Below are 24,052 nucleotides of genomic sequence, written 5' to 3'. Positions count from 1 at the left end.
TTATGAATTAATATCTTTAAATTTTTAAAGGCCTACTTTATCCATTAATTGATCTATCATAATTTATCTATTTTATTTTTTGACTCCTTTAATATCAGCTAATAATTATAAATGTTATCGTGGAGATAATAAGTCTATTAATGCATCATGCTGAGGACAATAACCTATTAATTTTCTTATGTTATTTGTTTATTTTATATCTATACTGTGAAGGTAGGCTTCACCAGAGGTAGGATAAGTAAATCCTGTCAAAATTTTAAATGTTGTACTTTTTCCTGCTCCATTGACACCTAATAATCCAAAAACTTATCCTTGATGTACACCAAAATTAAGATTATTCACAGCAATTTTCGGATTATAAACTTTTTTAAGATTTTTGATATAAATAGTATAATCTGTAGGTTCTGATTAATTAATTATTTTTTCTTCTAATAAAACATCTTAATCTTTATCAATAACTTCTTATTAAATATTTTTTTAACAACATGTAATTTGACTAGTTCTAATAAATTCAATAAAAAATAATAAGATCCAATAAACAGGAATCATAACACATAACATAAGAATTGATCCACCAAGTAAATCTATATCATAAACTGATAAATCTGGTGTATTATTTGATGTTCTGAATATTTAAGTTGTTGGAATTTGATTCATTGCACTACCAAATGCATAAGCTGGCATTAATCTTAATATCCATGTTATTATTTATATTGCATCACTATTATCTACTAAAAATAAAAGTATTATAATTATTATAGGCACAATTGCAGATATAAAGAAATTTATAATAAATATACCTGTTTAAGCACTTCCATACTCTTTAAATATAAAAGTTAAACAATAAGTAAAAGGTAATGCAGAAAATCCATAAATAAGTAATATAATAACAGTAGGCCCATAATTACCTTCATCTATAAAACTATTAATATCAAATGCATAAATCATACCAATAGCAAATGTGCCTAAAAATAAGAATTTAAACATATCTATTATAAAATTAACTAACCAATACATTCCTATATTCATACCTGATATCATTAATAAATCTTTATTTCCATATTGTCTTTATTTTACTATGAATATTGATATACTTGATAAGATGAATGAAAATGTTAATGCCATTATTATAGATGTTAATGAACCATCTATAAATCCTTCTATTCTTTAAGCATCAAGTCTTATAAAAGGATCATTTATTACTGTAATATTTATATTTCTATTTGTAGCTTGATTGATTATAGCATTATTTATTTGATTAAGTGCAAATGGTGGACTATGTAATTTAGATGTATTTACTTCAATGTATGGTAAATATGTAGATGCAGAAGTTGTCATATAAGTTGCATATATAAATTATTAACTTCGAAGAGTTATTACTTAATTATCGAATTACACTAGTGAAGTTGATGAATTTAATAAATTTGTACCATTAATTGAGAATGGCCATTATGAATATCTTAATCCATTTGTATATAATGAGTTTATTTAAAGAGGTGGTAAATTTATTATAATATCTATTTGAACTAATAATAAACCTAATATAATAACTAATACAGGCAATATTAATTAATATAATAAAGATTTAATATCTTTTTTGAAATATCTTAATCTCTTCAATATATTTCCTTTCATTTGCATACATAAACTTCTTTATTAAACTTCACCTAAAACTTAATTTGAATTAATCTAGCAATCAAATTTCTCATCACATACTTTAAGGAAAACATCTTCTAATGAAGTGATTTAAATTCCATATGACTAAATCTCTAATTTTTATTTCCTCTATTATAATAGTTTAAGCATTTAAGGAAAAGCTTTAATTTTTTATGATGATAATTCTAACTTTAATTACGTTGTTACATCACTAACAATCTAACATTAAGTATAATTAGATATAAATTTCTGTATTTCTAATGAACTGGCTTCAGCTTTCTTCTTAGCTATTCTTAATTAATAACCTTTTCCATAATGTGATTTAAGGTATAAAGGACTTCCTACACATTTAATAACCCCTTCTTTCATAATAGCAACTCTATCACCTAAATAATCAGCTTCATTCATATAATGTGTTGTAAGAATAATAATTCTATCTTTTTTATATTGTTTTAATATTTCCCAAGTTTGTCGACGAGCATAAGTATCCATTCCAGATGAAGGTTAATCTAAAAAAACTACTTTAGAGCCTCCTATCAAACTTATAGCAAGTGATAATTTCCTTTTTTGACCACCTGATAAATTCTCACTATATTCTTCTTTCTTTTAAAAAAGATTTAAATCATGTAATATTTTATCAATTTATTATTATGTCACACCACCTCTAAACTAACCAAATAAATTTAAATGTTCTTAAACTGTTAATTATTCAAATAAAGTATCATGTTGAGGACATATACCTAACATTTATCTTATATCAGATGTTTCATTCTTCATATTTTTATCAAAGAATATCATTTCTCCTTCATTAGGTTAGATTATTCCTGTTAACATTGATATTGTTGTTGTTTTACCTGCTCCATTATGTCCTAATAATACAAATATTTCTCCTTTATATAATTATAAATTAAGTCCTTTAACAACTTCTTTATCTCCAAATTTCTTAGATAGATTAATAATTTGTAATTTATCTTCATCTTTGATTATATAATCACTATCATTTAATTATTTACTTTCTATTTTTTATTCTTTTTTATTATGAGTAATTTTAGCTGATGAACATTGAAAACAAAAACATGGATGTTTAACAATTCCAAATTGATTAGGAAACACTTGTTCTAAATAGAATATAACAATTAAATAACCAATCATAGCAATACCTGCCCACATATAATAAGTATACATTGTATAACTATTATAAACATTTCCCATATCTGATAATGTCATCTCAATACCATTAGATTGAGCAAATATACAACTTGTTATATATAAACTAATACCTGTATGAGGCATTATAGAAACATAATATAAACTTTGTTAAGTTAGATCATTACTTTTTATTATAAACACTGCAAAGTATTGTATAATGAAGTATATTGCTGCTATTGAAGTTGCTATCTTTGCTTTAGAGAAGAAAATACTTATAAAGAAAGACTGAATACAAAGTATAACACTAAATGTAAAGAAAGCAAGTAAATAAACAGTATAATTGAGTTTAGGAGTAAGTGCCCATGCAAATAAAGAGATTAAAATATCAATTATAATATGAGGAATAAGAAAAGCTATCATCCAAGATAAAAAGTAATATGATTTTCTCATTCCCATGATTTACATACTATATTTAACTTTTGTTTATTTTTATTTGACTATTTTATAAACTGCCCTCAAGAAAATTATTAAAAATGGAAATATGTATAATATATCTATATTTGCACCTGCTCTTTAAAATAGTGTATCTATAGTGTAGGAAAGTTCATTTGCAGGTACTATTACAGGATTTATCCTTGCAGAAGAATCATTTAATTCCTTTTGTAAAATTAAATTATTCACAATATTCTGTAATGATAAAAATCCTTTTCTATAATAAGCATTAAATGATCTTAAATCAATTTGTTGATTTTTTTATAATATTGTAGTTGAAGGAGTATCACCTGACGTTGAAGCAGTATTCCTAACATCCGATTTAATAGATAGAGTATAATTATTCTAAGATTATTCTATAATTAAAGCAAAACAAAGTTAATTTTAACTATAAGCTTATGATAAGATGTAAGTAGACAATTATTATTATGTTTAAAATAGAGTTGTATTAACAGGAAGTGTATTAGTTATATTAAATATTATTTTAGATTTCAAGTAAGTATCTAAATTAGTAATGAGTGAACTTGTTGATGGAATCAATCCAATTGATTTATTTACACAACTACTAGCATTTAATAAAATAGAATCAAAATTAAATGATCCATTATATGTACTATTTAATAGAAAAGAATTTGCATCACTATCTGTTATGCTTATTTGACCTCGTATAGCTAAAGTTGTTAATCCTATTAAAACAGGGATTAGGATTTCTAAGATTGAACCACACCATCCTCTGCGATATAATATCCAGTTTTTATTCAGTAAAGAACATAATTCTGGCATATATATAAAAAAGAATATAATAATATTATGATATATATATATATATAATATTAATTATGAATATAATTGATATATACGGAATAAACAAGAATATAAATGTATGGGCAATAAATTCTACATTCAATTTATTTTATTATGCAGTGAAGAACATAATAGTAAAATATAATGCTAACTAACCATCTTTACAATGTGAATACATTAAAGGCCATGAGAATTTAATTTACAGTAGCATGATAAATAGATATGTAATTATCAAATGCTTGTTAATATCTCTTCTCAGCATAATTAGCCATCAATAATTATTTCTCTGCAATATATATTTGGCATGTTCAAACACATTCAGTTATTAATAAATTCATATAACATAAAAATCAAATTGAATTTATTAGATGTTCTAAAGATGATTAATTAATGTTAACAGTAAATAGTTTATTTAAAGGATGTACTCTATTCTTATGGTAGAGATCATCTTGTAAAACTATTCTTTTATAAATATTGGATAAGAATGTTATTGGTATTTAATAATCTTCTTCTTCTTTTATTATTATATCTAGTAATTAATTAATTCAAATTAATACTAAATCAATAAAGAAAATAGAACTTAAAGTAAATTTAAAAAAAATAAAAAAATATGATATACTTGATAAAATTATTTATCTTTTAACTGATGATTATAATATCATTGAAGTCTCAATAGATAATTTTACAGTCTTTGCTAAATATAGAGTTAATTTTCCAATTAAATAAAAAATACACTTTTTTAGTATTAGTAGTAAAGGCTAATGTATAATAATTAATCAACATTATACCATGCAAAAATTTAATTTAAGTAAACAGAAATTAATTAAATAAAAGAAGTTCATTAATTTCATTAATTTTAAAAAGATAAATAATAAGTTAGGATTATTAATATTAAAAAATGGTGTTTTTTAATTATAATTTGATAATTATGCAACTAGAAAAATTATTTCAGGAACAACTTAAAAATTTAATCATATATATATTATCAAAAATAATCCATCATTATTACTTACAGCATAGAAATAGCACATATATATTTATAATCTTATCAAAAATTAATATGTACTAAATATTTAATAAAAAAATAATATTTGTTTAATAATATAAGTAAGTCATTTTGGAAAATTTATTTTATCAGCATGGTAAAATCATTCAATAATGATTCATACACCTTAATCAGGCAAATTAATAACAATTCTCAAATTAGCACATAAATAAAGAATTAACACTATGAAATTGGCAGCTGATGATTTAATGATATTCACTGGTTCAAATGATATGTTTATTAAATTATGGAAGAATTAATATTATTAAATCATATTACTCAAAGCTATTCTTATTCACTATAGTTAAATTAGAAGTATTGATATTATTAATTAATAAAAAATATTAGCCAGTGTGGAAAGAAATGGTATATGCCGAATTTGTAGTTTTGATAAAGATATTACTCAAATTAGTATATTTTAGATTGGATAAAGACCAATTTAATGTAGATTCATGGGAGAAAGGCTTATTATTATCACTAATTAAAGAAGTATTATTAAATATTAATTAAATAATTAAAGTATAACAAAAAAGAAACTTACTGGTGAAGGAGGTTTAAATAGTTTGTTCATTAATATGAATTATATTTATGTTGCAGGATAAGGCAATTTTTATGTTATTTAATAATAATTAAATATTATTTGGGCAATGTACATCACAGAAGTAGAAATTATTAGATCTTCAGAAGATATATTTTTAGGGATTGAATAATTTATTATACGAATAAAATTCTAAGATGCTGTTAAAAATTTATATCTTAAAAAAATAAAATAAATATGATATTAATTTATTTAAATCAATTTGGATTCTTTTAATTTTATAAAGATTTTATGAATGAGTTATAAATATTTTAAGAATCTATTTTCCATTTATTATTTATGTAATCTTAAATAACATTTCTTAATAAATCATACTTATCTAATTCAAGCTTTTTATTATACTAAGTTTAAAATTTCTATTTGATGAACTTTTAAATTAACTATTAATCTTTTTAAAAAATGATAGGATTATAATTAAAATTTTTAATACTTCTTTATGATTTTTAACTTTTTTTATCATTAATAAAAAAATTCTTACTTTTTCTACTCTAATACATTTATTTGGCATTATTTTTTTTTACTTCTATTGATTATCTTTTTAAAGAAATTCCAATATGATTATCTAATTTTTTAAGAAAAGCATAACTATTATTTATATTATCGCATGTTATTTCAATAAATTTATTTTTTCTGATTTAACTCTATTTATACTTTTTGTTTGGAGCGCTTTAAATCATTTTTAATAAATTAGAATTTTTGATAAGTTATTATTCTATCTACTAATTATGTTATTTTTGATATTTTATTTTTTATTTTTAATAATTCTAAATTTAACTTTCTTATATATTCTTGTTTATTTATTAACTATAATTATTTTATAATGAACTTCCTTGTTTAATAATCACTGGTCTTGAAGCAGTAGGTTACTATTGTTCAAAATACTAATGTTTTATTTGTTATGAAAAATTATTGGATTTATTTTATTATTCTATTAAAGCAATTTTATTTATTAATGCTCCTTTTTTTATTTATTTATTACTGGACTTACTGTTTACAATGTACTCATATGAATCTTTCCAAATTTCTTATTTTTATTTTGTTAATTTATTAGAATAGTTATCTATTTCAGCTTCAGCTAATTTGTTCTTAAATCGATTAGTAGATTTAGAACTTTTTCCAGATTTAATAGATTTATTCAATTGAGAAGATGCAACTGATACTTCATTATTTTTACTATAATTATTTTATAAGTCTATATTGATCAATTTTAATTAGTCTTTTTTCTATTTATTAGTTATTTTAGAATTTATCATTTTATTTAATATATTTTTTTTGTTTAGATTTGCCTCAGTTGAATTAGTTCTACTACTAAAAAAATTATTATTATTATTAGAAGGTTGGATGATATGATGAATATATACTTCTTATTATTCTAATTGAACAGTTTTAATAGACTTAATAATTGATTCAATTTTATAAGATTTAGATTTTTAATTATGAAGACGAACATGATGTTCTATTTACTTTAAAGAGTACTTTTTTTAGCAGATATTACATACTGCTGCTATCTATTTTTACATATTATATCAAATAATAATGATACTATAAACATTTATACATTAAAATAAACATATTTATTTAATCTAGGACTTGGGGGTTGGGGTTGGGGTTGGGGTTGGGGTTGGGGTTGGGGTTGGGGTTGGGGTTGGGGTTGGGGTTGGGGTTGGGGTTGGGGTTGGGGTTGGGGTTGGGGTTGGGGTTGGGGTTGGGGTTGGGGTTGGGGTTGGGGGTTGGGGTTGGGAAAATGGTAATGATTGTTATTTCATTGCATGTAAATATGGAAATTTATCTTTATTGAAATCAAATCCTAAAATAAAAACATATTCACATAAAAATAATCTAGGATAAAATATATTACATTATTCATTAAGAAATTGCTTAAAAAATTATATAAAAATAAACTATTTTCTAGCAAAAATTAATCCTAATTTAAATAAATAACAAGATTCTAATAATATATTACCATGGCAAATAATGTACTAAGTATAATTATAAAAAGGAAAAGCAAGATTATTTGAATTCTTATAAATGAAATGATTATATAATATAAAAAATAAAAATTTTTAACAAAATTAAATGCAAATCAATCTACATCATCGACTTTAGGTCCTTGTCCTGGCATTCCTCCAGGCATTCCTCCAGGCATTCCTCCAGGGAATCCTCCTGGCATTCCTCCTGGCATTCCTCCTGGCATACCTCCTGGCATACCTCCTGGCATACCTCCTGGTTGTCCACCTGCTTATTGATAAACTCTTTGCATAATAGGATTAAATATTGTTTAAATCTATTTTTGTCTATTTTCATATTATTATGCTACTTATTAAGGATGAGATTAAAGCCATGTGGTTGCCTAATTTACTTTTTAAAGTATCATTTTGGTTTCTTATTATTTGAATTTATCTTTTAATTTTTAGTCATTTAATGAATTCTTGACAGTATAACAATAATTTTATAATCCATTTTTAGCTTAAATCTTTTTCCTGACGATATCATCTTGAGCCTTGAATTTTTATGCCTATTTAACTAAATTCTCAATCTATTCTTTTGATAATCTTCCTTTATTATTAGTAATGGTAATTTTTTGAGTTTTAGAAGTAGATTTATCTGTAGCACTAACATTCATGATACCATTTTAATCTATATCAAAAGAAACTTATATTTGAGGAACACCTCTAGCAGCAGGAGGTATACCATCTAAATTAAATTTACCTAAAGAATTATTATCTTTAGTTAATTGTCTTTCTCCTTCAAATACTTGAATAAGTACACCAGGTTGATTATCAGCATAAGTTGTAAATGTTTGTGCTTTATGAGCAGGAATAGTTGTATTTCTAGTTATTAAAACAGTCATAACACCACCTGCAGTTTCAATACCTAATGATAATGGTGTTACATCAATTAATAATATATCTTTAACACCACTACTATCACCTTGTCCTGTTAATACAGCTGCTTGTACTGCTGCACCATATGCAACTGCTTCATCAGGATTAATTGATCTATTTGGTTATTTCCCATTAAAGAATTAAGTCAATAATTATATGACTTTAGGAATTCTAGTTGATCCTCCTACTAATACAACTTCATGTATTTGACCTTTTGACATACCTGAATCTTTTAATACTTTTTCAACTGGTGGAATAGTTTCCTTAAACATAGGTAAACATAATTATTAGAATTTGGCTCTTGACATAGTATATGAATAATCTTGACTATCTGCCAATGAATCTACTTCTACTGTTGTTTGAGCAGTACTTGAAAGACTTCTTTTAGCTTTCTAACAAGCTGTTCTAAGTCTCCTCATAGCTCTTAAATTCCCATTGATATCAATACCTTTTTTCTTTTTAAAGTCTGCAATACAGAATTAAACTAATTTATTATCAAAATCTTATCCTCCTAAATGAGTATCACCAGCTGTTGCTTTAACTTAAAAGATTCCATCATCAATTACTAATAATGAAACATCAAATGTTCCTCCTCCTAAATCAAATATTAAAACATTTTTTTAACCTTTACCTTTTTTATCTAATCCATATGCAATTGCTGCTGCAGTAGGTTCATTTATAATTCTTAATACATTTAATCCTGCAATAGTTCCTGCATCTTTAGTTGCTTGTCTTTGATTATCACTAAAATAAGCAGGTACAGTAACAACAGCATTCTTAATAGGTTGATTTAAGAATGATTAAGCAGTTTATTTCATTTTAGTTAATACCATAGATGATATTTATTAAGGATGAAATTTCTTAGTTTATCCTTTATAATTTACAACCATAGTAGGTTTTTGATCACTACCTGATTCAACCTTGAATGGCCAATGCTTTATATCTTTTTGAACAACAGGTTCATCAAACTTTCTACCTATCAATCTTTTTGCATCAAAGATTGTATTAGTTGGATTCCTAGCTGTTTGATTCTTTGCTGCATCACCTATCATACGTTCAGTTTATGTAAAAGCAACATATGATGGAGTTGTTCTATTTCCTTGATCATTTGCTATTATTTCAACTCTATCATTTTGCCAAACACCAACACATGAATATGTTGTGCCTAAATCTATACCAATTGCAATTCCTTGTGGTTTTTTATCAGTCATTTTTTATTCATTATTATATTCTTGCCAACATTTTTAAATAGTCTTCTTTTTCTAGATTATTCTATAAAATTATCAGTAATGAATAGTATTCTAGAACATTCTATATATTATATTATATATATTTATATCTTATATATGAATAAATATTAATCAATCATTTCTGTCAATATTGGTAAAGATTATATTAAATGATTTTTTATTCCATTAATCTGTATTTATCTCATATTAGCCTGGTCCAGGTCTTACATAATCATCTTCCTTCTCTTTCCATCTCTCCTATAGATTTAAATTCCCTTTAGGTTTCTTTTGTGGAGGTAATTGTGGTTTAGTAAATTCAGGTTTATATAAAGTATCATCTTATATTTATTCTTATTTTATTTATTTAAATCTTTATTGACCTACACCAAATGCTGGTCTATTAATAATAAGATCTGGATCAGTTTATTCTTCTTTTGCTAATCTATGAGTGAAACTAAGATTACTAAGTTAATATGTACCTGGAGGAGGTACTCCACTTTCTTTCTCAAACATATCTCTAGCTACAACACTCTTAAAACTACTTCCTTTAACTCTTTCTTTCTCTCTTTTATTTTAATTAAAATAATAACCTGGTCCAATATCATCTTCATTAGATTAAACAAATCTATCACCAGCACAACCAAATTTGAAATCACTTATATTATGTAATTTATAAAGCATTAAAGCACTCATACCATTTCTTGGATCATAAGTACCTGGTCCTGGCATTTATTATATAATAGGTTTTTTAAATCTTTATCTACGTACTTGAAATGGTATTCCTCTTCTTCTTTGAGTATTTTTGATTTGATTAATATTATATTTACCTGGTCCTAATTCAGTCATATTATTATTATTTGGTTGAAATCTTTTTGATTTAGGCCAATAATGTTTGACTTCTTTAATCTTATAATCAAATTTCTTTTAATAACTTGATTAAGGAGCATAATAACCTGGTCCTGGTGTAACATCTTAAATAAATTAATATTAATCCTATGATTATTAATCATCTAATTGAGTAGATTAAACAATATATGAACCATCCACAGATTGTTTCACAAATGTTTAATTAGCTAATTGTATCTTTTGTTTAAGATGTTTTGCTGCTATTTCTCCTTTCCTATATTATAAATTTCTTTTAGTATCTGATGCGAATACAGAATTACATTTATTTCGTTGTTATTTCATAGATAGGTTATATGTACCTGGTCCAGGTCCTTTTTTATTATCTGCCTCTTTATCAAATATACATTTCCTAGCACCACCATACTTCCATGCAACCCCTTTTTTAGGACACATATCTAATACTGATTTCTATTACAATTATGGTATATAATCATTTAATTATAACATATTCCTTTCATTCTATGAATATCCATGAGCATGTAATTGAGATGGAATAGAAGGAATACTTTGATAATTATTTGCTTTCATTAGTTATGCTATTATATTAGGTTTGATATTATTCTATTATTTCTCCTTTGGTTTATATTATATATTATATGAACCTGGACCAGGTGTTTTATGTACAGTTTTTTCCTTGAAACGTTTATCGTTAGACTTAAAATAAAAAGATTGTGTTGGAGGTTATATTATTTTAATCTATTAATTCTTAGTTTTAACAATTATCTTTTCATTATTCTTTATACTGATATCGTAATCACCTGGGCCTAATTTATTTGCATATTATCTAGCAATATTCTTGAATTTAGGCTCATTACTTAGAAAAGGAATATTACGACGAGGATATTAGATTTGTTATGAATTAATGGAGTAATGACCTGGCCCTGGTACTTTTAATAATTTCTCATTACGTTCTCTACTTCTTTAATCTCTATATACGAATGCCATATATATATATACTAATAATCAAACAAAAAGAAGCATTAAATATTAACGTTATATATATTATGAATTTTATAAGTAGTTTTATGATGTCTATATTACCAATTATAGTCTTTAAATTATACAAAATGGGCAATAATAATCAATCACATTAATAAATTAATAAAATTCATCATAATTCCATTGCATCACATCATGACATGGAAATATAAGAATAACTGCCAATTGCAACTCAACAATGTCATTGCCATTAATAAGTTAATGTTAATACAATGGATATATATAATTTTTTAAATCAAAGCAATAAAAAAAGATATAGAAAGAAGAAGATTAAGAAAAATAAAATGCTTATTAAATATAGACATGGAGAAATTTAGACTTAGAATAATATTAAGTTTAATCTTCTTAATGGAAATTAAGTATTAACTGGAGGGATACAAACTAAAAGACTTTTTTATTGGGGGATTAAACCTTCAAAATGATTTATTATTAATTATAAATAAAATTATTAAAATAAATTAATTAAATAAATATATATTATTTTATTATAAGTCACTTCATAGCTAATATTAAATTAAATTTATTAGAATACAATGAATAGCCCCCATATTTACGATATTCATCAGTAGGTGGGAAAAAAGGATCAATAGCAATCCTTATCACATTATCGACTAAATGAGGAACTATCTTGCCTAATATAGGTCCATTTACTTACATGCAAGGATTTGAATTAGCTTAAATAAGTTTTGGTTATAGTTATTTATTAATCATGAAGTCTAGTCCAAATAATTAGAAACTCATACGATTATTAGGATTAAGTTTCTGACTTACTGATTTGATTAAGTTTATTGATATCTATTTTAATTTAGGTGTTATTATTTATTTGAATTAAGTACCTTTACCAGGTCTCAATGAATTAATATGTTTTACTAATTAATCTATTGTGATCTTATTACATATTTAAAATTTACCATATTAAGAATTCTTCTTTTGAATTGCATCATTTGTTAAATGAATCATTTTATCATCAAGATTTTTATATGAAAATTATTTACTACTAGTTCTTACATACATCTATTCATACCAATAAGCCTTAATAGATTTATTAAAACAAGTAATTAATATATAGCATCTTATATCAAATTTTCTTTTATTGTATAATAAACAATCATGCATATATTTTTGAATGATAACACTATGTCCATTATTCATCATTTTATTACATATTGATCTTATTTATGATAATTTATTAACTACTGTTATTCCATTTCCTTGATTTGAATTCTCACCTGGTTTTATGATCCAAATATTTGGTTAATTTTATATTCTTTTATATTGTTATTCAAATTAAGTAAATTAATTTTATTAAAATGATTTTATATGGAATGTTTGTGGTATTGGAGGATATTACCCCATTTATTTATAATATTATTGAATTGCAATAAATAATAATTTTTTACTATGAAGCCAATGTCCTCCTTCTAAATGATTATGTAATAATAATTTAGTAGGATTAATGACTAATTTTTATATATGAGTAGTTTGATAATAATTAATTAATGATTAATCTAATTGTTTAAATTGTGGTTTATCATTAATTAATTTATCTACTTTCTTACTATAAAAAGACATTAATCTATCAGAATATTTATTCTTATACTTAGGTAAATAATTAATATTTTCCTAATAATATTCGATAGTAGTATCATCGACTGTAATTTGATCTAATATTTTTTTTCTCTTCCATTATGTCCATATTAAATTAGATTAATCTGATTTCTTAGTTGATAATGTCCACCACGGCCTATAATAATAATTACCTAGTTTTGATGATTGATTTAATTAATAATCCGTTATTACCTTATTAGATATATGCTTTATATGTTCCTCCATTCTGAATTGATATTGAATTAGTTATTCTTATTATTAAACTCATTTAGAAGAATCCTGTGAATGTATTTAATTAATCATCAGAAGATTCATTTCTAATATATTATTTACGTTTCCTTATTTTAGAAAATTACTTTTTCTTTGTAGCAAATGAATAATTATTATGACTTACTTATTTATTATTCTTTTAAGGTATAACTATTAATTATTATGTTTTCTTATTTAATTAATTTCTTTCCGTTTTAATTTTACTTCGTTAAGATTCAACTGATTTATCTCTTCCTATTCTTTTATTTAATTTCTTTCGAATATAACTATCTACTTGTTTATTCTCATTAGTTTTATTGCAAAGACTATTCTAAAATTTCTATTTATTTGAAGAATAAGAATGATTAGTTGCTCTGGGATGTACAGTTTCTTTTTCAAATTAAGTAATTTTAGGTAATTTAGATTCTACAGTAATGTTTTTATGACTATTGTTATCTTTCTTTTAATAAGTAGATTGACATTTAATCTTCATAAAATTATGTAATTAATGATGATGTTTATCAATAATTAAACATTCTAATAATTTATTCTTTTATCTTTTATCAATATCATGTGATCTAAGATGTGATTTATTAATTTTAAGTAACTCATTTATGAAATTCATATATATAATATATTATAATATATATTATAATGAGTAAATATGATTAATAATTCTATAAAAAGAATGTTTATATAAAGAAAGTGTTATAATAAATAGAGATTAAGTTTTTGCTTAAATATAAGAACATTTCTAAAAAGAATAATGAATTCCTTGTTGATATTAAAACTACAATAAATACATTTCAAATCCTGATTTTAGAATTCATCTAATAATTCTAAATCAATGATGAATATACAATTGCATTCACTTTACGTAAATTATATGGTAGTTTATTATCTACTATGAATCTATTTCTTAAAGTATATATGTATAAAGATAATTTAAAAAATGAATTTACTCAGACTTAAAATGAAAAGAAAAAGACTAATATAATAAATAATTAATTTAAATTCATGGAAAATGATAGATATTAATTTGAACAAATAGTTAATTTGATTAATAATTAATAAGAATAAATCAAGAAATATAAAAAAGAAGAATAGATCATTAGTCTTAAATAAAAAATCAATAAATTAGATAAGATGAAACCTTCCAATACAGTTGAATTTCTAAATCAAATAGCAACTGTTTATTTAAATAATTCATATGTATTAGGTAGATTAAATAATAGTAAATAAAAGAATAATATAGAAAAAGAGTATATCATGATGCATTCTAAAACCATTTATTAAAATGTTTAATAAATGATTAAATATATTTAAGACAAAGTTAAATTCTCATTAAGAAAAACATGTGGAATTCAATTAGTTAAATTACTATAAGAAATTGCAAAAAAGAAATTATAAAAGAAAATTTAAACATTTGAATATGGTACACAAACTTTAAAGAAAAAGAAATAGAAATAGAAATAGAAAAGAGATTTATAAATAAATTTTAATTAAATTGATTTAAAACTTAAAATACAGACTTCAGAAGCTATTATAAGATAATATAGTGATAATATTATCAAATATAAAATGTAGATAATTTAATTAAATTAGAAATATACATCTATATGCAATTATTATTAAAATCATTTAAAATAAATTAATTAAATTCAATTAAGGAGACAAAAATAATATAATGTTAGAGAAGGTACAATGAAAAGAGAAAATAAAATAATTGTTTAAAATATGACTAATATTTATTAAAATAAAATATCTTAATTAGAAAAAGAGTCAAAGATTAAAATTAATTAATTACAATAGAAATTAAATACTTTATTATCAATGATAAATAAAAGTAAAATTTAGAAAGAGGTTCAGACTGATTAAGTCAAAATTGTAGAATAATAAAAAACAGTCAGATTGAAGACATATGTAGAATCAATTATTAGAAATAAACCAGCTAATTATAAAACACATTTTTAAAATGGTAAAAATAATATAAATAAAAGTAGTAAAAGTATTAAAAGTATTAAAAATATTTAATCCAATAAAAGAGAAAGTCAAATTATACTTTAATAAAAAAAGGAGTAAAAATAATTTACCAAAGTTATTAAATCATCAATCAAATAATAAAAATAAAAATAATAAATTTAAATAAAATAATAAATTTAAAAAAAATAATAAACATAAAATAAATAAATTAACTAAAAAATTAACAAATAAAATTTATAATAATAATTAAAAAAAATTCTCATTGAATTTGAATAAAAATATAAATAAAATAGTAGGAAAAAAAAAATCTTAAATCAAGCATATAAGATTTTATTTTTGAAATAATAATAATAAGTCAAAAAAGAGTCAAGTGTAATAATATAATTTGCACCATAAATAGAGACAGAATAATAAAAAATATAATAAAAAATATAATAAAAATAATAATAAAAATAAAAAAATAAAATTTTATATAAATCTATATCAAATGATAATTTCTTTTCAAAAACAGATAGATAATATAAATTTATTAATAATTTTTAGAAATAAAAAATTAAAATAAATAAAAAGAACAAGTAATATTTATCTATACCAATAGGAATTTAATTATTTTATAGTCAATAAACAGCAAAAAATTATTAATTAATTCCTATTCCTAAAAAACTTTTATTAAATAGGCCACCTGTAGTTTATTAAAATAAATTATTTTTTACTAAAATGATAAATTTATAATTAAAAAAATATAAAAATTAATAAAAATAATAATTTCTTTAATTAGTATTAAATATTTATAATTTCCTTTTAAAATAAAGGAACATAAACATTAAAAAATATATTGTATTATCTAATTATTTACTTTATCCATATAAAACATTCATGGCTATAAATTAAAATGAATATTACTAATTCAAGTAAAATTTAATATTTTCTTATATTGGTTTAAAAGCTATTATGAAGAGAATATAGAAGATACATAAAAAATATTGTGGGTAATGTTTTCATATATAATAATTTTTTTTGTCTTATGGTATGATCATTAAAAAATAGAATCTTAAATTTATAGTTGAATAAAAATTATGATATAAATATATATATTAAATAAAATTAATTATTATATATATTATAAAATAAAATTTAATTATAAAAGAATATGGGGTTGGGGGTTGGGGTTGGGGTTGGGGTTGGGGTTGGGGTTGGGGTTGGGGTTGGGGTTGGGGTTGGGGTTGGGTAAACGATAATTTAGATTTGAAACTTTTATTTCTAAATGATTAAGAATTGCCTCTTTTATTTTTGATTTTAGAACAGTTTTCAATAGCACTTATACATTTATCTGATATTTCTGTCTAAAACTGAGATGCTTTAAGATACTTCTAAATAGCTTATTAATAATTTAACATAAACTAAAGCTCTACAGCTTGATTAAAGTAACTTATACATAATATATTAATCCAATCTTTACTTATACTTTAAGGAAAGTCTTTATTGCATACTGATTATAAATGTATTGATGCTTGTTTACAACTTTAAAGTGCTAATTAATGATGTCCCATTGCAGATATAATAGCACTCATATTTAAATAACTTTAAGCTAAACACTTTACACTATGGATATTTTTCTGTGATAATTTCTTTAATAAAGTTATTGATTTTTTCATAAACATTAATGCACTTTTATATTTACCTGTTTGTTTTAATAAGCATGCCCAATTATTATATGTAATACTTTTTCTGTGGTCTGAATAGCTATGCTTTTAAGCTTTTTTGAGAAAATCAGTTGCTTTTATCAAATTATTTTATGTTAATGAAATCATTGCTATTTGATTACATATTTCACATATTAATTCATGATTTTTATTATTATTTTATTATATTAGGAGTTCATATGCTTATTATAATCTATTTTTTGATAGTAAATGTTTTATTGAAGGTATTTTTAAACTAATTTGTTTTTTTTATTGCATATTTATAATATAATTAATTTTTATTTATAATTTATTTATAATGTATATTTAAATCATTTGGTATATTTCTATAAGGATTTATATTGTCTTATATTGGAACTTTTTTATTCATAAAAATATTTATTGTATTGTTAAATTCTTTATTACATATTTTTATCTAATATATAATTAAATTTACTTTTATGACATTTGAGGATATTCAAAGGCCCTTAATAATTATCATATTTTTAAGCATAGATTAATTTCTTTTATAATTTTTAATTTGGTTGTATTTATATATTTTTATTATTATTAACATCAATATTTTATTTTAAATTTTAAGTGAAACAGTTTGATTTGTGTTCATTTTTGATTTAATAAGGTATTATTTATTAATTTTTAATGTTTTATTTATCAAAATCAAATTACTGAATCTTTGATGAATGAATAGTATATTTACTTTTCAATTGTTAATAAAAATCATCAGTGAATCTTAATTATTTATTCCTAAAAACAAATTTTTATTTAATACAGATTTATTTCTTCTATTAAATTGGTAATAATTAAAATCCAAAATGATAATTATTAGCAGGTTTGAATAAATATTTCTTTCTAAGAGATTATTAATTTCTCATTTTTAATTTAAATATAACTAACGGATCATAAATTTAAACATATATTTTCTATTTAATAAATAATGTAATAATAAAAAAGGAAATCAAGAAACATATTTATATCTGGTATGGATAGTCATCTATGCACCTTCATTAAATAATAATTACGTAATGATCATTTATATCTTTAGAACTATGATATAATTCATGGTACAACAGATTAATTACAATTTAAGAATAATGAATCAATAATCTTATAAATGGCCTTTAAAAGTGATATAATCATTCTTAATCTTATATTAAATCTACCTTAAATACTTCCTATATTAAAAGGTTTATATTATGGTGCTTCACCTAATATTCATTTAATATGTATTTCATCAGTGTATTCATGTAGTCATAATCATAAGATTACAAAATCATTAAAAAAAATACATGTCTAATAAAATTAGCATAAATATAAGCATATATTTTAATAGAAAATTGCCACCTATGGATATAATTATTTAGATCAATATTAAAAAATGGCTTTATAATGTATTGATAAAGTAATGTATTTACATATTATATGTGCAGGATTGATTTATGGAAATGGAGAATAAACATTTTATCATTTGTTTAATCAATGTTTTTAAGGAAATGCTATTGATTGTTCTTAATTAACTAAAAATTATTAACTTCCTTTAATTTATATGAATGATTTAATAAATCATATAGTGTACATTATAAATAAAAAATAATTAGTTAAAAATCATTTTATGATCATTCATGAAGGATTATCAACTAAATATGATATTATTTCATGCATTAATAAATAGATTTTAGATGCTTAGACTAAAATTATTAGAACTGATTTCTTTAAATAAAAGCTTGAATAAAGAATAAATATAGATATAGATCTAAATCTTGATAATATTCAATTAATTGAAAATTATTAATTTAATTAATTTAAACATAATATTAGATCTGTAGTGAATTAATTTATTTAATATCGTTAAATTAAAACAAAAAATATTATAATTTTTGGAATTTGGACTGACTTTTGTGTTGAATTGGCAAACTAATTTAATATTCCTATTATTAATTTTAATAAATTATAGCAATATACATAAGATGAGTCATTGCTTGAATAAATCAAAAAGCAAAAATAAGAAATTGAGATATAAAGATTAGCTTATGAATAAATAAAAAAGAAAAAAAAAGTTGATTAACTACCTAATAGAAATTTAAGCACTTAACTCTAAATATAATTATTAAAATCTGCATTATCTAAAAAGTAAATTAGAAGTAGAGGATATGTTATTATTAATCCTGTTTGGGAATTATTCTAAGGAATATTTAAAAATAAATAGTCTCTTACTCCTAACAAAATTATCTTTTTAAATGATAATGTTTAAAGTATTTCTTCATTCCTATCTAATTATAAAAATGATTTATTTATTTAGAATAAAAAAAAAGTATGTTAAGAAATCATTACCTTAAGAGTCAACAAGAATTACCTATAAACTTAATATAAAAATATTATATAATATAAATTTCATAAAGAAATACCACCAATTTAAACTCATAAAATATAGAACACTACATAATAAAAAATAATCTAATCATCATAATTAAAAATGGATTAATAACCTAAAAAAGAATTTTAAATACAATAAGAACATTTCTAATAAATCATAAAAAAGAAAACATAAAAGAAAACTCTTTATGCACAACAATATATTCTTGATAATATTATGCCAATAATCACTTAAAGCTTTATTTAACTCTCATTAATCAAATAAATATAAGATTAGAAAAAATGCATTGAAACATTCATTAAATTATTGTAAAAAAAATCCGTTGCATTTTCAATAATGGATCCATTTTAAATTTGAATGATTAAATAATATTATGAATATTAAAGTGATTATAGATAAAAGCGGAAAAGCACATCAAGTTATTAAAATCCCTCATATTCCTATTTAATATTATAAAGCAGTACATAGAAACAAAAGTTCCTCATATTCAATTAAAAATAAGAAAAACTAAAACCCTTATTATTAGAACTTAAAAAAAGGAATTTAATAACTTTAATAAATTAATGACTGTTTATATAAAAAAAATATAAATCTGTAGTAATTATCAAATATTAATATTTAAATTGAGCAAAATATGAAAACAAGTAAATCATTATATATTTAATATGCTATGCTACTAAATTAAATACAAAGCAAAATGATTGATTAGTTCATTAAATACAATTTAATGAACGATATTTATATTGATAAGGGATTTTTAACAAATTAATTATAAAATTCAAAAAATTAAATATGTAAATCAGGCAAATTATTATATAATTAGTCATAAAAGCATAAAAAGTTAGTTGAGTTATTAAAAGTACATAGGCAATAGGCAGCAAATATATCAAGTGTGAATATATAACAGCAAATAAATTAAATTAAATTAAATAATGAAAGATTGTCTTAAATATAATGTAATGAGAAACTGAGAATATTTCTAATGAATCTACAATTATCATTTGTAGAGTCTTAAAAACAAAAAATTAAGAATTCATTTTGTATAATTCGATTTATTAATAGAAATATAGCATAATAAAATTAAATATTTCAATTCAATTAATGGTGTAAATTTAATTCTAATATGGGAAAAATATAATGCACAAATAAAACATATAAAGCCAATTTTATTCTCCCTCCTTAATAATCAATAATCGAGTATATTGAAAAATTATTAAAAATATGTCTATATGATAACTTCACACAATTAATTAAAAGACTTTCCTTATGCTCTAATTATTCTTTATAAGTTATTGAGCCAGGGATAATGCTAGCAGGAGCCAAATAAGACAAGACAATAATAATTTTTATTACTTTTAATGATAGTGGACAATTTATTAATACTATTTAAGGAATTAATGAATGGAGGAATAATATTATACATATATAAAATATTAATATATCCTAAAAAGATGATTAAACTGTTATCTAAATAGAAATGTATAGTGTTAACATAGGTAAATATAAGAGGAAGATATATTTCTATAATTATAATATATAAAGTGTTAATGAAGCGTTTGATAAAAAGAGTAAGAATTCAATTTGGCAAAAAATATAATCTAGTGGGAAAATTGATAAGAAAGTATTTATCATTTCTTCTATTCCTTATTTATGTAATAATAAATAGCAATCATCCATTATTAGAATATTATAAAATATTTGTAAATGATTTCATTTTAAATAAAACCAATAAATCAACTTTATATAAATTAATTAAATCATTATTTATTCATTTTATTTATTTAAATATTTATTATTTTATTCTTTATTTAAATGTTTCATATTCTTTAAATAAATAACATTTTGTTTATTATGATAAAATATTCCAAAATGAATCCATAATTTTTCTATTTTAAATAGTATAATTTATTTAATTAAATTTATTGAATAAAATAACAATTGAAAATTGATTAAATTTATTAATATAATTTTATAATGAATTATTTATAATATGCTTTTTAATAACTTTTTTAAATATTTTTGCATTCATATCTCTCAATTTAGTTATTACTTTTTACTTATTATTTTATATTAATTATTTAATTCGTAATTAAATAAGTTAATTTAAACAATGTCTAAAATAAATAATCTACTTGCCTACAACAGTTTTATGAATAGAATTAAACCAGTAATTAACACCAATGGTTTAATATACAGAAATAACTTTATGATGATAACCAGAAGGTATAAACAAAGCTTACCCAGCATTGACTTAAAAGCACTTCTAATTAGTATTATTAGTTTATAAGCAATGATTGTTATTAAATGAACTTATTGGTTAATATAATATATTAGTAACATTGGATGATAATAAATATACTTTTTTACAACCTTGTAATACACATAAGTAATTATCATGACAATCATAATGCCAATCTGTAAAATTTAAACTTTTGAACCACCATAAATTAGCTCCATAATAATTCAATATTTTCTATTTTACAAATTAAGGTATTTTAATGTTGTCTAATGGATATTGTGCAATTTTAAGTTTTAATTATCCTTTATAATTAATAAATTAGTTAATTGACATATCTATTTAATGAACTTAATTAACTTTTCCTTTTAATTTATGTTATATTTATGCTTGCACCGATATTTTATTTTTGCCAATTATATTTTTAATGGAGGTTTTAATATTTTCATCACCTAAAACTAACTTTAACAATTCATTTTTATTGCTAAAAATATGAATATAAGGCTTCTTTAAAGATTCATTAGTTATTTATCTCTACCAATTTAATATTAAAAATTAATTCATAATATGTTTTTATTTAATTAATATAATAGATATTTCATGTAATATGTTTAGTGATTTGATGAAATTAATTAGGATTAGCATATAACCCTTTAGGAGAAATCTAATTAATTGGATGATCTTCTTTATTATCAATTTTACTCCCAATTATATCTATTTCTGAATTTTTATTTTTATTTTTATTTTGTTCTCCTTTCATCATCTTTTTATGCTTTAATGAAAATAAATTCACTAAGAACTACCTTTCTTTGGGTAATATATTTTTTCCATCTAATTATGCAATAGACCTTGAGTATATCACAATAAAATCCCTATATTTAGGAGTTTTTGTAATAGGATTGTTTTTCAATTAAAGCATTCTTAATCTCTATAGATTCTGTAGTTGAACTTGTATATCATTCACTTCTTTAATTGAATTTCCTTGTAATTTAAGTATTTAAATATTATAACAATTTTATATACCATCCAAATTCTATATTTTATTCTATTAACATTAAAGATATTTCAAATATGGTAAATTGGCACATGTATTAGTATCAAATTTGAAATCAGTTTTAATATTTTGTTTAGATATTCTTAATTATTTAAGTTTTAAAGGTTTCCCAATTTTTGTCAATTATATAATCATATTCTTGCTTAAATCAAGTTGTTCTAAAAAATCTAATTGATCAATAAAATTAATATCTTTTATAAGATTTGAATCTAGCTTTAGTATTTTAACTTTAGGACATTTTTATATGCCTTTCATTGAAGAGATAGAATTATTATTTAAATAGATAATTTATAAATTAGGACAAATATCTAAATTAGAAATTTAACTGATTCCTTTATTTTCTAATACTATCATCCTTATTTGTTAATACCTTTTATTTAAAGGTACTTTTTTATCAAATTTGATTGATGTCCCTTTAAGTATCATTTTATCAGTTAATGGCTTTTTCATTTATATTTAATTTTCTTTATCTTTATCATTAGAAATGAATTAATTACTGTAAAGACTTTTAGGTTAGTATTCAATTGCTATATTAAGACATGTAATAATTTTATTAGCTTCACTTTTGGCATATCCCATTTCTTGTAAAATGTTTAAATTTAAATGTATTAAAGTAGTCCAATCATCAAATCCATTATCAATTAATTTTTTAATCTGATCTGATTTCAACTGTAAATCACACAATAAGTCTACAAAATGATTAAATTTGATTTAATGACTCATATATTATATAATATGAATATAAATTTAAGTGGGATGAGTAAAAGATCCAAATATCAAAGAACTAAAATATTAATAAGTAAATTAAATTATGCATCAGTTATTAATTATCGTTCACAATGGATTCAATTATTTCTTCATGAATTAAATAATAAAATTAAGTAATATTGTGAAACTAATTAGATAACATTACATTAATTGATCTCATCATATTCAAAATAAATTAATTTAAATTTGACATTTTATTAATATAAGCAAATGCTTGGTGATCTACAATTAACTATGGGTAAATTTAATGATGAAGTAAATACTTTATTCTTTGTATATAAAAATAGATTAACTAAAAGATTGAATTATATAGTATT

The 24,052-nt window shown here is 21.6% G+C and overlaps 2 pseudogenes across 2 annotated transcripts; both read right to left on the bottom strand.

Annotated features, from left to right (window-relative positions):
* Positions 1–7,892: 7,892 nt before the first annotated feature.
* On the bottom strand, positions 7,893–9,799 carry LOC308128465 (heat shock 70 kDa protein-like; annotated as a pseudogene). The gene has a single exon. The product of its transcript is annotated as a heat shock 70 kDa protein-like (transcript).
* On the bottom strand, positions 9,109–9,840 carry LOC308128466 (heat shock 70 kDa protein-like; annotated as a pseudogene). Its single transcript has one exon. The product of its transcript is annotated as a heat shock 70 kDa protein-like (transcript).
* Positions 9,841–24,052: the final 14,212 nt, after the last annotated feature.

The sequence above is a fragment of the Lipophrys pholis genome (genome assembly GCF_963383615.2).
Source record: "Lipophrys pholis genome assembly, contig: SCAFFOLD_347, whole genome shotgun sequence".
Classification (NCBI taxonomy): domain Eukaryota; kingdom Metazoa; phylum Chordata; class Actinopteri; order Blenniiformes; family Blenniidae; genus Lipophrys; species Lipophrys pholis.
The sequence above is the reverse complement of the archived record's forward strand: the minus strand, read 5'-3'. Positions and strand labels throughout refer to the sequence as shown.